Genomic DNA, 13,730 nt, shown 5'->3' with positions numbered 1-13,730 from the left:
TGTTTTCACCCTCCTGGGGGCTCCAGGAAAGCCTCTGGAGCCTCAGTAGGGCGAAAACACACACACACACACGCTGTAGTGCAGGAGGCTAACTAGGCCATGCTCACTATGGCCACACCCACCCAACAAGCGAACAGAGATCCGGTTGCTGAAATTTTTGAAGCCCACCTCTGGGATGGAGTCCGCGTAACTGAATGGGAGCAGGCAGAGTGTTTTAATGGCCAGATGCCCTTCCCATCACCAGGGTGGATACAGATCCCTCACATCCTGGATACTTCAACTCTCAAAACGACGTTATAGTGCACTGCGCACCAGATCAACTAGACCAGTGGCCCCCAACCTTTTTTGAACCAGGGACCGGTTTCAAGATTATTTATTCTTCCAGGGACCGGTACCTGAGTAACGCAAGACTCCACCGCCATCGGGACGGCTCTTTGTTTGAAGCCGCCCCCCCCCCACCTCTTCAACGAAACTAAGGCGTGAGCACCCAAACGCCGCTTTCCAACCGAAAACCCGGAAGCGCTGTCGAAACAGGATGGCGGCACCCAAGCTTTGCGGCCCGGTAAAAATGATCCACGAACCGGTACCGGTCCGGGGACCATTGGTTGGGGACCCCTGAACTAGACACAAGGACAGTTTTTCCCCCCCATGCCATCCCTCTGCTAAACAACTCATTCCCACAACACTGTCAAACTATTTACTAAGACTGTGTTACTATTATTCTTCTCATCGTTCCTTTTACCTATCCCCTCTTCTCCTCATGACTATAACTTTGCTGCTTGTATCTTTATGGTTTGTGTTGCACATAGAATATAATAAACAGAGTTGGAAGGGACCTTGGAGGTCTTCTAGTCCAACCCCCTGCTTCGGCAGGAAACCCTACACCACTTCAGACAAATGGTGATCCAATCTCTTCTTAAAAACGTGTTGGAGCATTTACAACTTCTGGAGGCAAGTTATTATTTATTGTTTTATTTATAGTTTCGCTATTTAGTTTCCAAACAGGGTTTATGTTGATGGCTTATTTAGTATCCTGTGACTATCACTATGAATGTATTTAGGATGACTCTGAGCATGATTTATCACTTATAGCTTTGGTGTACACCAAGAGCTTACGCACCAAAGACAAATTCCTTGTGTGTCCAATCACACTTGGACAATAAAGAATTAAATTCTATTTTAAAGTCATCGAGATCATAGCCGGCATTTCTCCGTTCAACCACTGCCTGTCTCAAGTGGAAAATCTAAGTCTTCGGGCTCGAAAGGCGTTTCTTCTCCTTTTTTTTTGATCCTTGCAAGGATGTTTTTGTCTCCAGTCTTGAGTTTGTCATGTGAAATCCCGCCCGGGGAGGTCCCCATGGAATCAAGTGGATCATTGCTTAAAAAAAAAAACCCCACATGTGATTTCTTTGAAAGGAAAGAGGCAAAAAGGAAACGAGAACACACCCAGAAATGTTGAAAAGGGACGTGGTAAGGATCAGAAAGGTTTTTGAAGGCTCCTTTGGGGCCCCGAGGGCGAGGGAATCCAGACAGGGGCCTGATGTTTTGTATGCTGACGTGTATGGATTGAGTATCGATTAAGCGTCTAGTCCTTAAGGAGGAGAACGCAACCAATTTTACTTTATTTTTGTAAATGGGTGGGGGGAATTAGGAGACTTAGAACTGGTCTTCATTTGGGGTGGGAGTGGGGGGATGAAAATTGTACAGAGTGAGAGCAAGGAAGTTCTTGCATGAAATGAAATGAAATACATACGATACTATACAATATACAATACAATAAAATGCAATGCAATATAATACAATACAATGCAATGCAATGCAATATAGCACAGTACAATATAATAAAATGCAATGAAATATAATACAATGCAATCCAATACAATGCAATAAAATGCAATCCAATCCAATCCAATGCAATGCAATGCAATATAGTACAGTACAATATAATAAAATGCAATGCAATGAAATATAATACAATGCAATGCAATAAAATGCAATGCAATACCATACAATGCAATGCAATACAGTACAGTACAATATCATAAAATGCAATGCAATGCAATATAATACAATACAATAAAATGCAATACAATACAATACAATACAATACAATACAATACAATACAATACGATACGATACAAATACAGGTTGCTCTTGACTTATGACAACCACTGAGTCCAAGGTTTTCTGTTTCTAAGTTGAACAGTGAGTTTTGCTGCATTTTACGACCTTCCTTGCCACAATGCAGTGAATCTCTGCAGTGGTTCAGTTAGTGACATGGCTTCCCTGTGGACTTTGCATATGATCCCGAGGACACCGCAACCATCATAAATACGAACCATTTGCCAAGTGACTGAATTTGGATTGCAAGACCATGGGGCTGCTACAACGGCCGTAAGTGCAAAAACCAGTCGTAATTCACTTTTTTCAGTGCCACTGTCACTTCAACCAGTCACGGAATGAATGTAAGTTGAGGACTACCTGTGGAATACAGTACAATCCAATCCAATCCAATCCAATCCAATGCATTTCTTATTATTTATTAAATCAGTCCCGCACTGAAGGGAACGTTGTCATCTCTTGTCCCAAAGATACGTTTTTGCAAGAGGCAATTGGACTTTCTGGTTTTTCTTTTGAAGTCGTTTTGCTTCTCATCCAAGAAGCTTCTTCAACTCTGACTGGATGGTGGGGAAGGGGAGGATTTATACTTCTTTCAGACATCTGGTCATTTGCATACTTTTTAGGGAGCCTTTGAGGCCGCTTGGAGGTTTGTCTCTGTCCTCAAGGTCACCTGGGTGGTGTAAATAGGTGTGGAAGGACCCATTTATCTGAGGACACAGACAAACCTCCAGGTGGCCTCAAGGACTCACTAAAAAGGCTGCAAATGACCAACGCTCTCTGCAAGGAGTATCGATCCTTCCATAAGCCGAGGACTATCTGGGGTTCATGTCTGCTCAAATGGGCACTTGTCAAATAAGACCACGGATATTCTTTCCATCCCACAGCGGCGTTTCCCATCTTTAGCCATTTAAATTATGTGGAATTCAACTCCCAGAAATTCTCCAGCCAGCCATGTTGCCTAGGGAATTCTGGGAGTTGAAGTACACCCACCTTAAAATGGAGAACATTGGAGACACTGCCCTGGAGAACACAAACATCTTTTCCAGCTTTACACTGACATTTAATGCAACGTACTTTCTTTAAGATGTGCCAAGGGGCAATTTATTTTTATTAAGACAGTCGATTTATTCTCCAAAACACCCAAAGGCAGGACAACAAGCAACAGATGAAAACTAATCCAGAAGAGAGGCTTCTTAACAGCGAGGACAATTAACCAGGGGAACTACTTGTCGGTGCTTCATCACTGGAGTTTTTTAAGAGACTGGACAGCCATTTGTCTGAAATGGTGTAGGGTCTCCTGCTGTTGTGGTTCACCGGCAGCCTGCGCAGACGGCAGTGGAATCGGACAGTGGGGAAGAACGGGGAGAGGACTTGGACGAGGGTCCTGCGTCCAATGCAGAGATGGGGCCAGGAGAATCTGGGGGTTATGTGCTGACTCAGGAGCCTCCGGAGTCTGGCAACAGCAAGGCAGAGGAATAACGGGAGCCTGTTCCCAGTGCATGTGTGCACAGAGCTGCTAGAAGGCAAGAGCAGCTGAGACAAAAGGGGCGACTCGGGAGTAAGGCTGGGAGGTGATTGCCCCTCCTATACGGTATAAAGGACAGGCGAAGGTGAAGAAACCTTTGCAGGAAGCAAAGACGTTTGTTTTGTTCGGATTAATCCGTGAAGCTCTGTGTGGACTTTGTACTTCGGTTGGTTTTTTTTTATAGTTCATTTGGCACTTTAGTTGTTGGCAGCCATTCAAAGGAGAGAAAGGTGGGTGCTTATCTCGAGGGACTATTTGGAACTCATTACAGGCTGGGAATGAACATAATTCCCAGTATTGCAATAAAACAAGAGTTGTTTTAACTAAGCGTGTACTTAATTACGGTCCCGGGAAACCTTGGTCAGAACACCTGCTTGAACAGGGGGCTAGACTAGAAGACCTCCAAGGTCTCTTCCAGCTCTATGCTGATTCTGATTCACCATAACACACATCCCCTTCCCTGAATCCGTGTTTTTCATCCTAATATTTGATATAATGACGTACCTTCAACATTCCCCTTGCCAAGTTCTGCATTAGCCGACCCCGTTTCTGGGAAAATTCAGGACAGTCCAAAATTAATGGCTTGTTTTTCTGGTCTGCCTTCCAACACATCAATATATTTTTGCTCAGAAAAAATATTGTGTAAGGTTGATCTACTTTGCGGCTGCTGATAAAGAAAAGAAAAATATTTGTTTCAGTTGGACTGCAAGAATTCTTGTTCCCAGAGAAGGGTGGAAAAACCCCTTCACAAGATGCATGAATGCAACCAGGTTTGTAGCTTAGCTTAGCCCAGGGGAGAAATCAGGCATGGCTATTTTTCAAGTATTGTCTTCTTTTCCGTGTATTGTCTTCTTGGTATCCATTCCCGCTGACCTCAGTTGACTTCCTTATTTCATGATAAATCTAGTGTATCACACTAGATTGGGATTTTTCCAGTTTTGATGACTTTAAGAGGGGAGGACTTCCACTCCCAGAATCCCCCAACCAGAATGCTTTAAGAAGGGTGGAGTTCAGCTCCCAGAAACCCCCAGCCAGGATGCTTTAAGAGGGATGGGCTTCCACTCCCAGAATCCCCACCAAGCCTGCTTTAAGAGAGGTGGACTTCCACTCCCAGAATCCCCCAGCCAGCCTGCTTTAAGAGGAGGGCTTCCACTCCCAGAATCCCCCAGCCAGCCTGCTTTAAGAGGAGGACTCCCACTCCCAGAATCCCCCAGCCAGCCTGCTTTAAGAGGGGAGGACTTCCACTCCCAGAATCCCCAGCCAGCCTGCTTTAAGAGGGAGGACTTCCACTCCCAGAATCCCCAGCCAGCCTGCTTTAAGAGGAGTGGACTTCCACTCCCAGAATCCCCAGCCAGCCTGCTTTAAGAGGGGTGGACTTCCACTCCCAGAATCCCCAGCCAGCATCCTTTAAGAGGGGAAGACTTCCACTCCCAGAATCCCCCAGCCAGCCTGCTTTAAGAGGGGTGGACTTCCACTCCCAGAATCCCCAGCCAGCCTGCTTTAAGGGGGGTGGACTTTCACTCCCAGAATCCCCCAGCCAGCCTGCTTTAAGAGGGGAGGGCTTCCACTCCCAGAATCCCCCAGCCAGCCTGCTTTAAGAGGGAGGGCTTCCACTCCCAGAATCCCCCAGCCAGCCTGCTTTAAGAGGGGTGGACTTCCACTCCCAGAATTCCCCAGCCAGCCTGCTTTAAGAGGGGTGGCTTCCACTCCCAGAATTCCCCAGCCAGCCTGCTTTAAGGGGGTGGACTTCCACTCCCAGAATCCCCAGCCAGCCTGCTTTAAGAGGGGTGGACTTCCACTCCCAGAATCCCCCAGCCAGCCTGCTTTAAGAGGGGTGGACTTCCACTCCCAGAATCCCCAGCCAGCCTGCTTTAAGAGGGGTGGCTTCCACTCCCAGAATCCCCCAGCCAGCCTGCTTTAAGAGGGGTGGACTTCCACTCCCAGAATCCCCAGCCAGCCTGCTTTAAGGGGGTGGACTTCCACTCCCAGAATCCCCAGCCAGCCTGCTTTAAGGGGGTGGACTTCCACTCCCAGAATCTCCCAGCCAGCCTGCTTTAAGAGGGGAGGACTTCCACTCCCAGAATCCCCAGCCAGCCTGCTTTAAGAGGGGTGGACTTCCACTCCCAGAATCTCCCAGCCAGCCTGCTTTAAGAGGGGTGGACTTCCACTCCCAGAATCCCCAGCCAGCCTGCTTTAAGAGGGGTGGACTTCCACTCCCAGAATCCCCCAGCCAGCCTGCTTTAAGGGGGGTGGACTTCCACTCCCAGAATCCCCCAGCCAGCCTGCTTTAAGGGGGTGGACTTCCACTCCCAGAATCCCCAGCCAGCCTGCTTTAAGAGGGGTGGACTTCCACTCCCAGAATCTCCCCAGCCAGCCTGCTTTAAGAGGGGTGGACTTCCACTCCCAGAATCCCCAGCCAGCCTGCTTTAAGAGGGGTGGACTTCCACTCCCAGAATCCCCAGCCAGCCTGCTTTAAGAGGGGTGGACTTCCACTCCCAGAATCCCCAGCCAGCCTGCTTTAGAGGGTGGCTTCCACTCCCAGAATCCCCAGCCAGCCTGCTTTAAGGGGGTGGACTTCCACTCCCAGAATCCCCAGCCAGCCTGCTTTAAGAGGGATGGACTTCCACTCCCAGAATCCCCAGCCAGCCTGCTTTAAGGGGGTGGACTTCCACTCCCAGAATCCCCAGCCAGCCTGCTTTAAGGGGGTGGACTTCCACTCCCAGAATCCCCAGCCAGCCTGCTTTAAGAGGGATGGACTTCCACTCCCAGAATCCCCAGCCAGCCTGCTTTAAGAGGAGGACTTCCACTCCCAGAATCCCCAGCCAGCCTGCTTTAAAGGGGTGGACTTCCACTCCCAGAATCCCCAGCCAGCCTGCTTTAAGAGGGATGGACTTCCACTCCCAGAATCCCCCAGCCAGCCTGCTTTAAGAGGGGTGGACTTCCACTCCCAGAATCCCCCAGCCAGCCTGCTTTAAGAGGGATGGACTTCCACTCCCAGAATCCCCAGCCAGCCTGCTTTAAGAGGGTGGACTTCCACTCCCAGAATCCCCAGCCAGCCTGCTTTAAGGGGTGACTTCCACTCCCAGAATCCCCAGCCAGCCTGCTTTAAGAGGGGGGACTTCCACTCCCAGAATCCCCAGCCAGCCTGCTTTAAGAGGGATGGACTTCCACTCCCAGAATCCCCCAGCCAGCCTGCTTTAAGGGGGTGGACTTCCACTCCCAGAATCCCCCAGCCAGCCTGCTTTAAGAGGGATGAACTTCCACTCCCAGAATCTCCCAGCCAGCCTGCTTTAAGGGGTGGACTTCCACTCCCAGAATCCCCAGCCAGCCTGCTTTAAGGGGGTGGACTTCCACTCCCAGAATCCCCAGCCAGCCTGCTTTAAGAGGGGTGGGCTTCCACTCCCAGAGTCCCCCAGCCAGCCTGCTTTAAGAGGGGAGGGCTTCCACTCCCAGAATCCCCCAGCCAGCCTGCTTTAAGGGGGTGGACTTCCACTCCCAGAGTCCCCAGCCAGCCTGCTTTAAGAGGGAGGGCTTCCACTCCCAGAATCCCCAGCCAGCCTGCTTTAAGAGGGGTGGGCTTCCACTCCCAGAATCCCCCAGCCAGCCTGCTTTAAGGGGGTGGACTTCCACTCCCAGAATCCCCCAGCCAGCCTGCTTTAAGAGGGGTGGGCTTCCACTCCCAGAGTCCCCAGCCAGCCTGCTTTAAGAGGGGAGGGCTTCCACTCCCAGAATCCCCAGCCAGCCTGCTTTAAGAGGGGTGGGCTTCCACTCCCAGAGTCCCCCAGCCAGCCTGCTTTAAGAGGGGAGGACTTCCACTCCCAGAATCCCCCAGCCAGCCTGCTTTAAGAGGGGTGGACTTCCACTCCCAGAATCCCCAGCCAGCATGCTTTAAGGGGGTGGACTTCCACTCCCAGAATCCCCAGCCAGCCTGCTTTAAGAGGGAGGACTTCCACTCCCAGAATCTCCCAGCCAGGATGCTTTAAGAGGGAGGACTTCCACTCCCAGAATCTCCCAGCCAGCATGCTTTAAGAGGGAAGACTTCCACTCCCAGAATTCCCCAGCCAGGATGCTTTAAGAGGGGTGGGCTTCCACTCCCAGAGTCCCCCAGCCAGCCTGCTTTAAGAGGGAGGACTTCCACTCCCAGAATCTCCCAGCCAGCCTGCTTTAAGAGGGGTGGGCTTCCACTCCCAGAATCCCCAGCCAGCATGCTTTAAGGGGTGGACTTCCACTCCCAGAATCCCCAGCCAGCCTGCTTTAAGAGGGAGGACTTCCACTCCCAGAATCTCCCAGCCAGGATGCTTTAAGAGGAGGACTTCCACTCCCAGAATCCCCAGCCAGGATGCTTTAAGAGGTGTGGACGTCCACTCCCAGAATCCCCAGCCAGCCTGCTTTAAGAGGAGAGGACTTCCACTCCCAGAATCCCCCAGCCAGCCTCCTTTAAGAGGGAGGGCTTCCACTCCCAGAATCCCCCAGCCAGCCTGCTTTAAGAGGGGAGGGCTTTCACTCCCAGAATCCCCAGCCAGGATGCTTTAAGAGGGTGGACTTCCACTCCCAGAATCCCCAGCCAGCCTGCTTTAAGAGGAGGACTTCCACTCCCAGAATCCCCCAGCCAGCCTGCTTTAAGAGGGGTGGACTTTCACTCCCAGAATCCCACAGCCAGCAGGCTTTAAGAGGTGTGGACGTCCACTCCCAGAATCCCCCAGCCAGCCTGCTTTAAGAGGGGAGGACTTCCACTCCCAGAATCCCCCAGCCAGCCTCCTTTAAGAGGGGAGGACTTCCACTCCCAGAATCCCCCAGCCAGCCTGCTTTAAGAGGGGAGGCTTTCACTCCCAGAATCCCCCAGCCAGGATGCTTTAAGAGGGAGGGCTTTCACTCCCAGAATCCCCCAGCCAGGATGCTTTAAGAGGGGAGGGCTTCCACTCCCAGAATCCCCCAGCCAGCCTGCTTTAAGAGGGTGGGCTTCCACTCCCAGAACCCCCAGTCAGCCCTGCTTTAAGAGGGAGGACTTCCACTCCCAGAATCCTCCAGCCAGCCTCTTTAAGAGGGAGGACTTCCACTCCCAGAATCCCCCAGCCAGCCTCCTTTAAGAGGGGAGGGCTTCCACTCCCAGAATCCCCCAGCCAGCCTCCTTTAAGAGGGGAGGACTTCCACTCCCAGAATCCCCCAGCCAGCCTGCTTTAAGAGGGGAGGGCTTCCACTCCCAGAATCCCCCAGCCAGCCTGCTTTAAGAGGGAGGGCTTCACTCCCAGAATCCCCCAGCCAGGATGCTTTAAGAGGGGAGGGCTTTCACTCCCAGAATCCCCCAGCCAGGATGCTTTAAGAGGGATGGGCTTCCACTCCCAGAATCCCCCAGCCAGCAGGCTTTAAGAGGGGAGGACTTCCACTCCCAGAATTCCCAGCCAGCCTGCTTTAAGAGGGAGGGCTTCCACTCCCAGAATCCCCCAGCCAGCCTCCTTTAGAGGGGAGGACTTCCACTCCCAGAATCCCCAGCCAGCCTCCTTTAAGAGGAGGGCTTCCACTCCCAGAATCCCCAGCCAGCCTCCTTTAAGAGGAGGACTTCCACTCCCAGAATCCCCAGCCAGCCTCCTTTAAGAGGGGAGGGCTTCCACTCCCAGAATCCCCAGCCAGCCTGCTTTAAGAGGGTGGGCTTCCACTCCCAGAATTCCCTGAGGTCAAGTGATTGAAATTCAGACCCTGGGCAACTGCTTCATATTTATGACGGTCGCAGTGCCCCAGGATCGCACAATCCCCTTTTGCGACCTTTTGATAAGCAAAGTCAATGGGGAAAATCAGATGCACTTAACAACGATGGGACTAATTTAACAGCTTTGGTGATTCACTTAACAATTGTGGCCTGCAAGGTCGTAATATGGGGCAAAACTCACTGAACCACTGTCTTGCTTAGCAATGGAAATATGACCAGCGGTGGCCGTAAGTCGAGGACTATGTGTAAAAAGGGAAAAGAAGGTCAAAGCGTTTATGAACATTCCGGATTTAGAATTTTCCGGAGGAAGGAGAAAGAGAAAGAGAGGAAGAGGAAAAGGAGGATGGGACAGGCGGGAAGGCCTTTTGCACAGCTGGAGTTGTGTGCCCCTTGTGTCCTTTCTGGGATCAGGGATACCCTGTGCAGAGTCACACATGCTTTGGCCATCTCTTGGCTGGATTACTGCAATTCGCTTTTTGTGGGGCTGCCCTTGGAGAGTATCCAGAAGCTACAGCTGGTTTATAAGACAACCGTTTTCAGATTTGCACCAGGGATATCGTTCTTTCAAAGCCGCATTGGCTGCCAAAATGCTCCCGGATTCTATTCAAGGTGGTGGATCCTGTTATTTTTATTTTTATTTTATTTTATTTTATTTTATTTTATTTTATTTTATTTTATTTTATTTTATTATTTTATTTTATTTTATTTTATTTTATTTTATTTTATTTTATTATTTCATTTCATTTCATTTATTTTTATTTATTATATTATATTACATTACATTACATTACATTACATTACTATATTATATTATATTATATTACATTACATTAGATTACATTACATTACATTACTATATTATATATTATATTATATTATATTATATTATATTATATTATATTATGTTATGTTATGTTATGTTATGTTATGTTATGTTATGTTATGTTATGTTATATTATATATTTTATTTTATTTTATTATTTCATTTCATTTTATTTTATTTTATTTTATTATTTTATTGATTTGATTTGATTTGTCAATCGCTTAAAAGATAATAGGTATAAGTATAAACGTAAGAATAGAGGAAATAGGTACGAATAAATGGGGACAATAGGATAGGGACAGTAGGCACGATTGTGCACTTATGCACGCCCCTTGCAGACCTCTTGGGAATGGGGTGAGGTCAATAGTGGATAGTTTAAGGTTAAAGATGTGGGGGAGGGGCGGTTGAGGATGTAACAACAGAGTCAGGTAGTGCATTCCAGGCACTGACCACTCGGTTGCTGAAGTCGTACTTTCTGCAATCAAGTTGGAAGTGGTTAACATTGAGTTTGTATCTGTTGTGTGCTCTTGTATTGTTGAGGTTGAAGCTGAAGTAGTCATTGACTGGTAGGACATTGTAGCAGATAATGTTGTGTACTATGCTTAAATCCAACCGTTAGGCAGCGTAGTTCAAGGTGTCCAAGCCTAACATCTCAAACCTGGTGGTGTAGGGTATTCTGTTGCGAGCAGAGGGGTGTAGTAACTCTTCTCATGAAATACTTCCAGACTCACTCAATTGTATTAATGTCCGATATACAGTGAGGATTCCAGACAGGTGAGTTGCATTTGAGTACTGGTCTAGTAAAGGTTCTGTATACCCTAGTTGGCAATTCAATATTTCCAGAGGAGAAACTTTGTAATATTAGATGCAGGAACAATGACCTTGTTTAGGAACGGAAATTTAGGGTTCCATTGTGATCGCAGGTCCAGGATGACCTGTATTTCCCTAAGAATTATTGTCTTAATCAAAACAAACATGTCAGTTATGTGTAGAAATGTTGAAAAAAACTTATGAGAACTGAGCACTTTAAAGTTATTTCGGGGTTAGGGGTTAGAAACTGAAATTCCTCTCCTCTGCTTGTGTTTTGCATTTGGAAGAGATTTCTTTTCAGGTGGGGAGTGGGAATAGAACTCTTTAGCGTCAGAGCGTGTTAATAATAATAATAATAATATAGGAAATACTAACAGCTCTGATGGTCATTTGGAAAAATCCTTTCTTAGTGAGCCCCTAGAAGCCAAGAGGAACATATGGGCCAAATTTCAAGTTTGTAAGCTTTACGGTTCTGGAGATTTTGTGATGATGCGTGAGTGGCATTTTGCTTTTATGTATAGAGATGACCAGGTGTCTGCAAGGAGTATAAATCCTTCCTTTCCCCACCATCCGGTCAGAGCCGAAGAAGCTTCTTGGATGAGAAGCGAAACATCTTCAAAGAAAAAAAAAACAGGTGCATCTTGAAAAACCGCACCTTTGGGACAAAAGCATGACCTGGATGACGGACAATCTCCATAGACCCGTCAATCTCTGTCCTGCGAGTAGATTCGACATACCGTGAAGTTTAGGGGTTCGTTGGACCTCAAGTAGTTCTGTTGATCTGGATGTGGTAGGGCATGGCCATCATCAGCTCTTGGCAATGGTGAGATAAGACTGACTGTTACTTGAGCTGACTGGCCGATAGGACGCCCAAAATAGTTAGTCCTCAACGTACAACCAGAACGGAGCCAAAAATTTCTATTGCTAAACAAGACAACGAAGTGTACGCTACCCAGAGTCGTCGTCGGATATAAAATGGAGAGGACAGGGAATATATTTCATAATAAATATGTTTTTTCCCCATTTTGCGATCTTTCTTGCCACCGTTAAGGGAATCGCTGCAGTTGTTAAGGAAGTCACATGGCTTTTAAGTGAATCTGGCTTCCCCATTGACTTTGCTCGCCAGGTCCCAAAAGCGGCTTCGGACAACCCCGCAAGACTGTCAACTCATAAAGCATTCCTGGAGTCCTTTTGAGTTGCCACAGGGAGGAGAGGAGGAAACCTGAAAGAACAGTTAGGCAATCAAAACCGGAAGTACATTCCACGCATACCTTACCAAGGCTGTACCCCAGGTTACCAATCGAGTTGGAGGGGATGTGACCTCTAGAGCCCGGGAAAGCTCTCTGTTGGAGAATGTGATTTATGACACATCCAGGGAGGGGAGGAAACGGGGTCATGGGTGCGCTGTAAATTACATGAGTCAAAGCTGGCTTCATTAGGATAAGTGCCCAGCATGTTGCTCCTAATAAATAATTAGATTTCTTTTGAAATTTGGCTCAAGGCTCATGAGTTGATTAGAGCATTTGTCTAACATGGCAGCCATCATAAATATGACTCAGTCCGTCTACACTCCTGTGAAAAAAAGTCACTTTTTAAACTTTCTTCAGCACCATTGTAACTTCTGTCATTAAGCGGATAGTTCTAAGGTGAGGACCGCCTGTGTGCTTAGTCTAATAGCAATTGTAATGACCCCAGGGTGGGATACAAAAGCAACAAAGTCACAAAAACAGGTGACGTCCCTTTAATTCCTTCAACTTGTCTTCAAAGCTCCAATTATCATTGACTGCAGAAAAAAAGCTCCCCCCACAAAGTTGCGAAAAGGACGTAATTCCGTTCAAACTCAAAATACATATAAATGTATTATAGAAAAAAACAACACAAACCACACTGAAGCAATTAGTGAGACAAGGCAGGATAAGGGCTTGAAGACGTCCACAGATATCGAAGTACACACACACACTGGGAAGGACACCAGAACTCAGATAAGAACTGGCAGACTAGAATTATTTCACGCTTCGCTTCCAGCACTGGGCCCATGCGCAGTTTGTCCTTTTAAACCGTCCTCCCAGCTGCAGCCCATGAAGGGGATCAGGGCCCTTTCCTTCCCTGTAACCCATGTTGCTCCCTTGTAACCCATCCATTCCTCCCTGCGTGCTCCTAGGATGGAGAGGGGGCGGGCCTGGGTCTTCCTCTGACTGCCCAGCCGGCCTGTGCCCTTCCCCAGTTTCCTCCCCAGCCTCCGAAACCACACTTCCACTGTCAGCTGCTCCTCCTCTCCCTTGGAGTCAGACTCCAACAGGGGCATGACGATGACTCAGTTGCCAAGCGTCTACACTCTTGTGAAAAAAAGTCACTTTTTAAACATTTTTTTCAGTGCCATTGTAACTTGTTATTAAACAGACAGTTCCGAGGACAGTCGAATAGCAGTCTTCAAATATTTCAAAGGTACACCGATATCTCTTGTTGCCCTCAAGCGAGCTTGTACCATAGGTTTGATACGCAACAAACTTTTGAGCTCAATTACGTGGGCTCAATTGTGGTTGTGTAAGTGAAGGACTGCCTATATACCCGCCTACCCACCCATGTTGTTGTTTTTTTCAGTCTTTTAACTGCAACACCCAGAATTATAACTCCTAAAATAGGCTCCAGCGCGGGGAAATTGGGTCTTTTGCTGCTCATTTTGCAATCAAGGGATGATCGATGCATTTGTTGAAATTCAGGATGTGCCATTTTCAAAGTCCTCCTG

General features: G+C 48.0%; 1 long non-coding RNA gene across 1 annotated transcript in view; it reads left to right on the top strand.

Annotated features, from left to right (window-relative positions):
• The first annotated feature begins 11,256 nt into the window (after positions 1-11,256).
• LOC148127490 (uncharacterized) overlaps positions 11,257-13,730 on the top strand; it is a 49,725-nt gene continuing 47,251 nt past the window's right edge. Inside the window, exon 1 of the long non-coding RNA XR_015741777.1 lies at positions 11,257-11,499. This is a non-coding gene — a long non-coding RNA (uncharacterized LOC148127490). The remainder of the gene's footprint in view (positions 11,500-13,730) is intronic.

The sequence above is a fragment of the Pseudonaja textilis genome, chromosome 1 (assembly GCF_049901715.1).
Source record: "Pseudonaja textilis isolate UNSWEBS1 chromosome 1, rPseTex1.2, whole genome shotgun sequence".
Taxonomy (NCBI): domain Eukaryota; kingdom Metazoa; phylum Chordata; class Lepidosauria; order Squamata; family Elapidae; genus Pseudonaja; species Pseudonaja textilis.
This window is presented reverse-complemented; position numbering and strand designations above follow the sequence as displayed.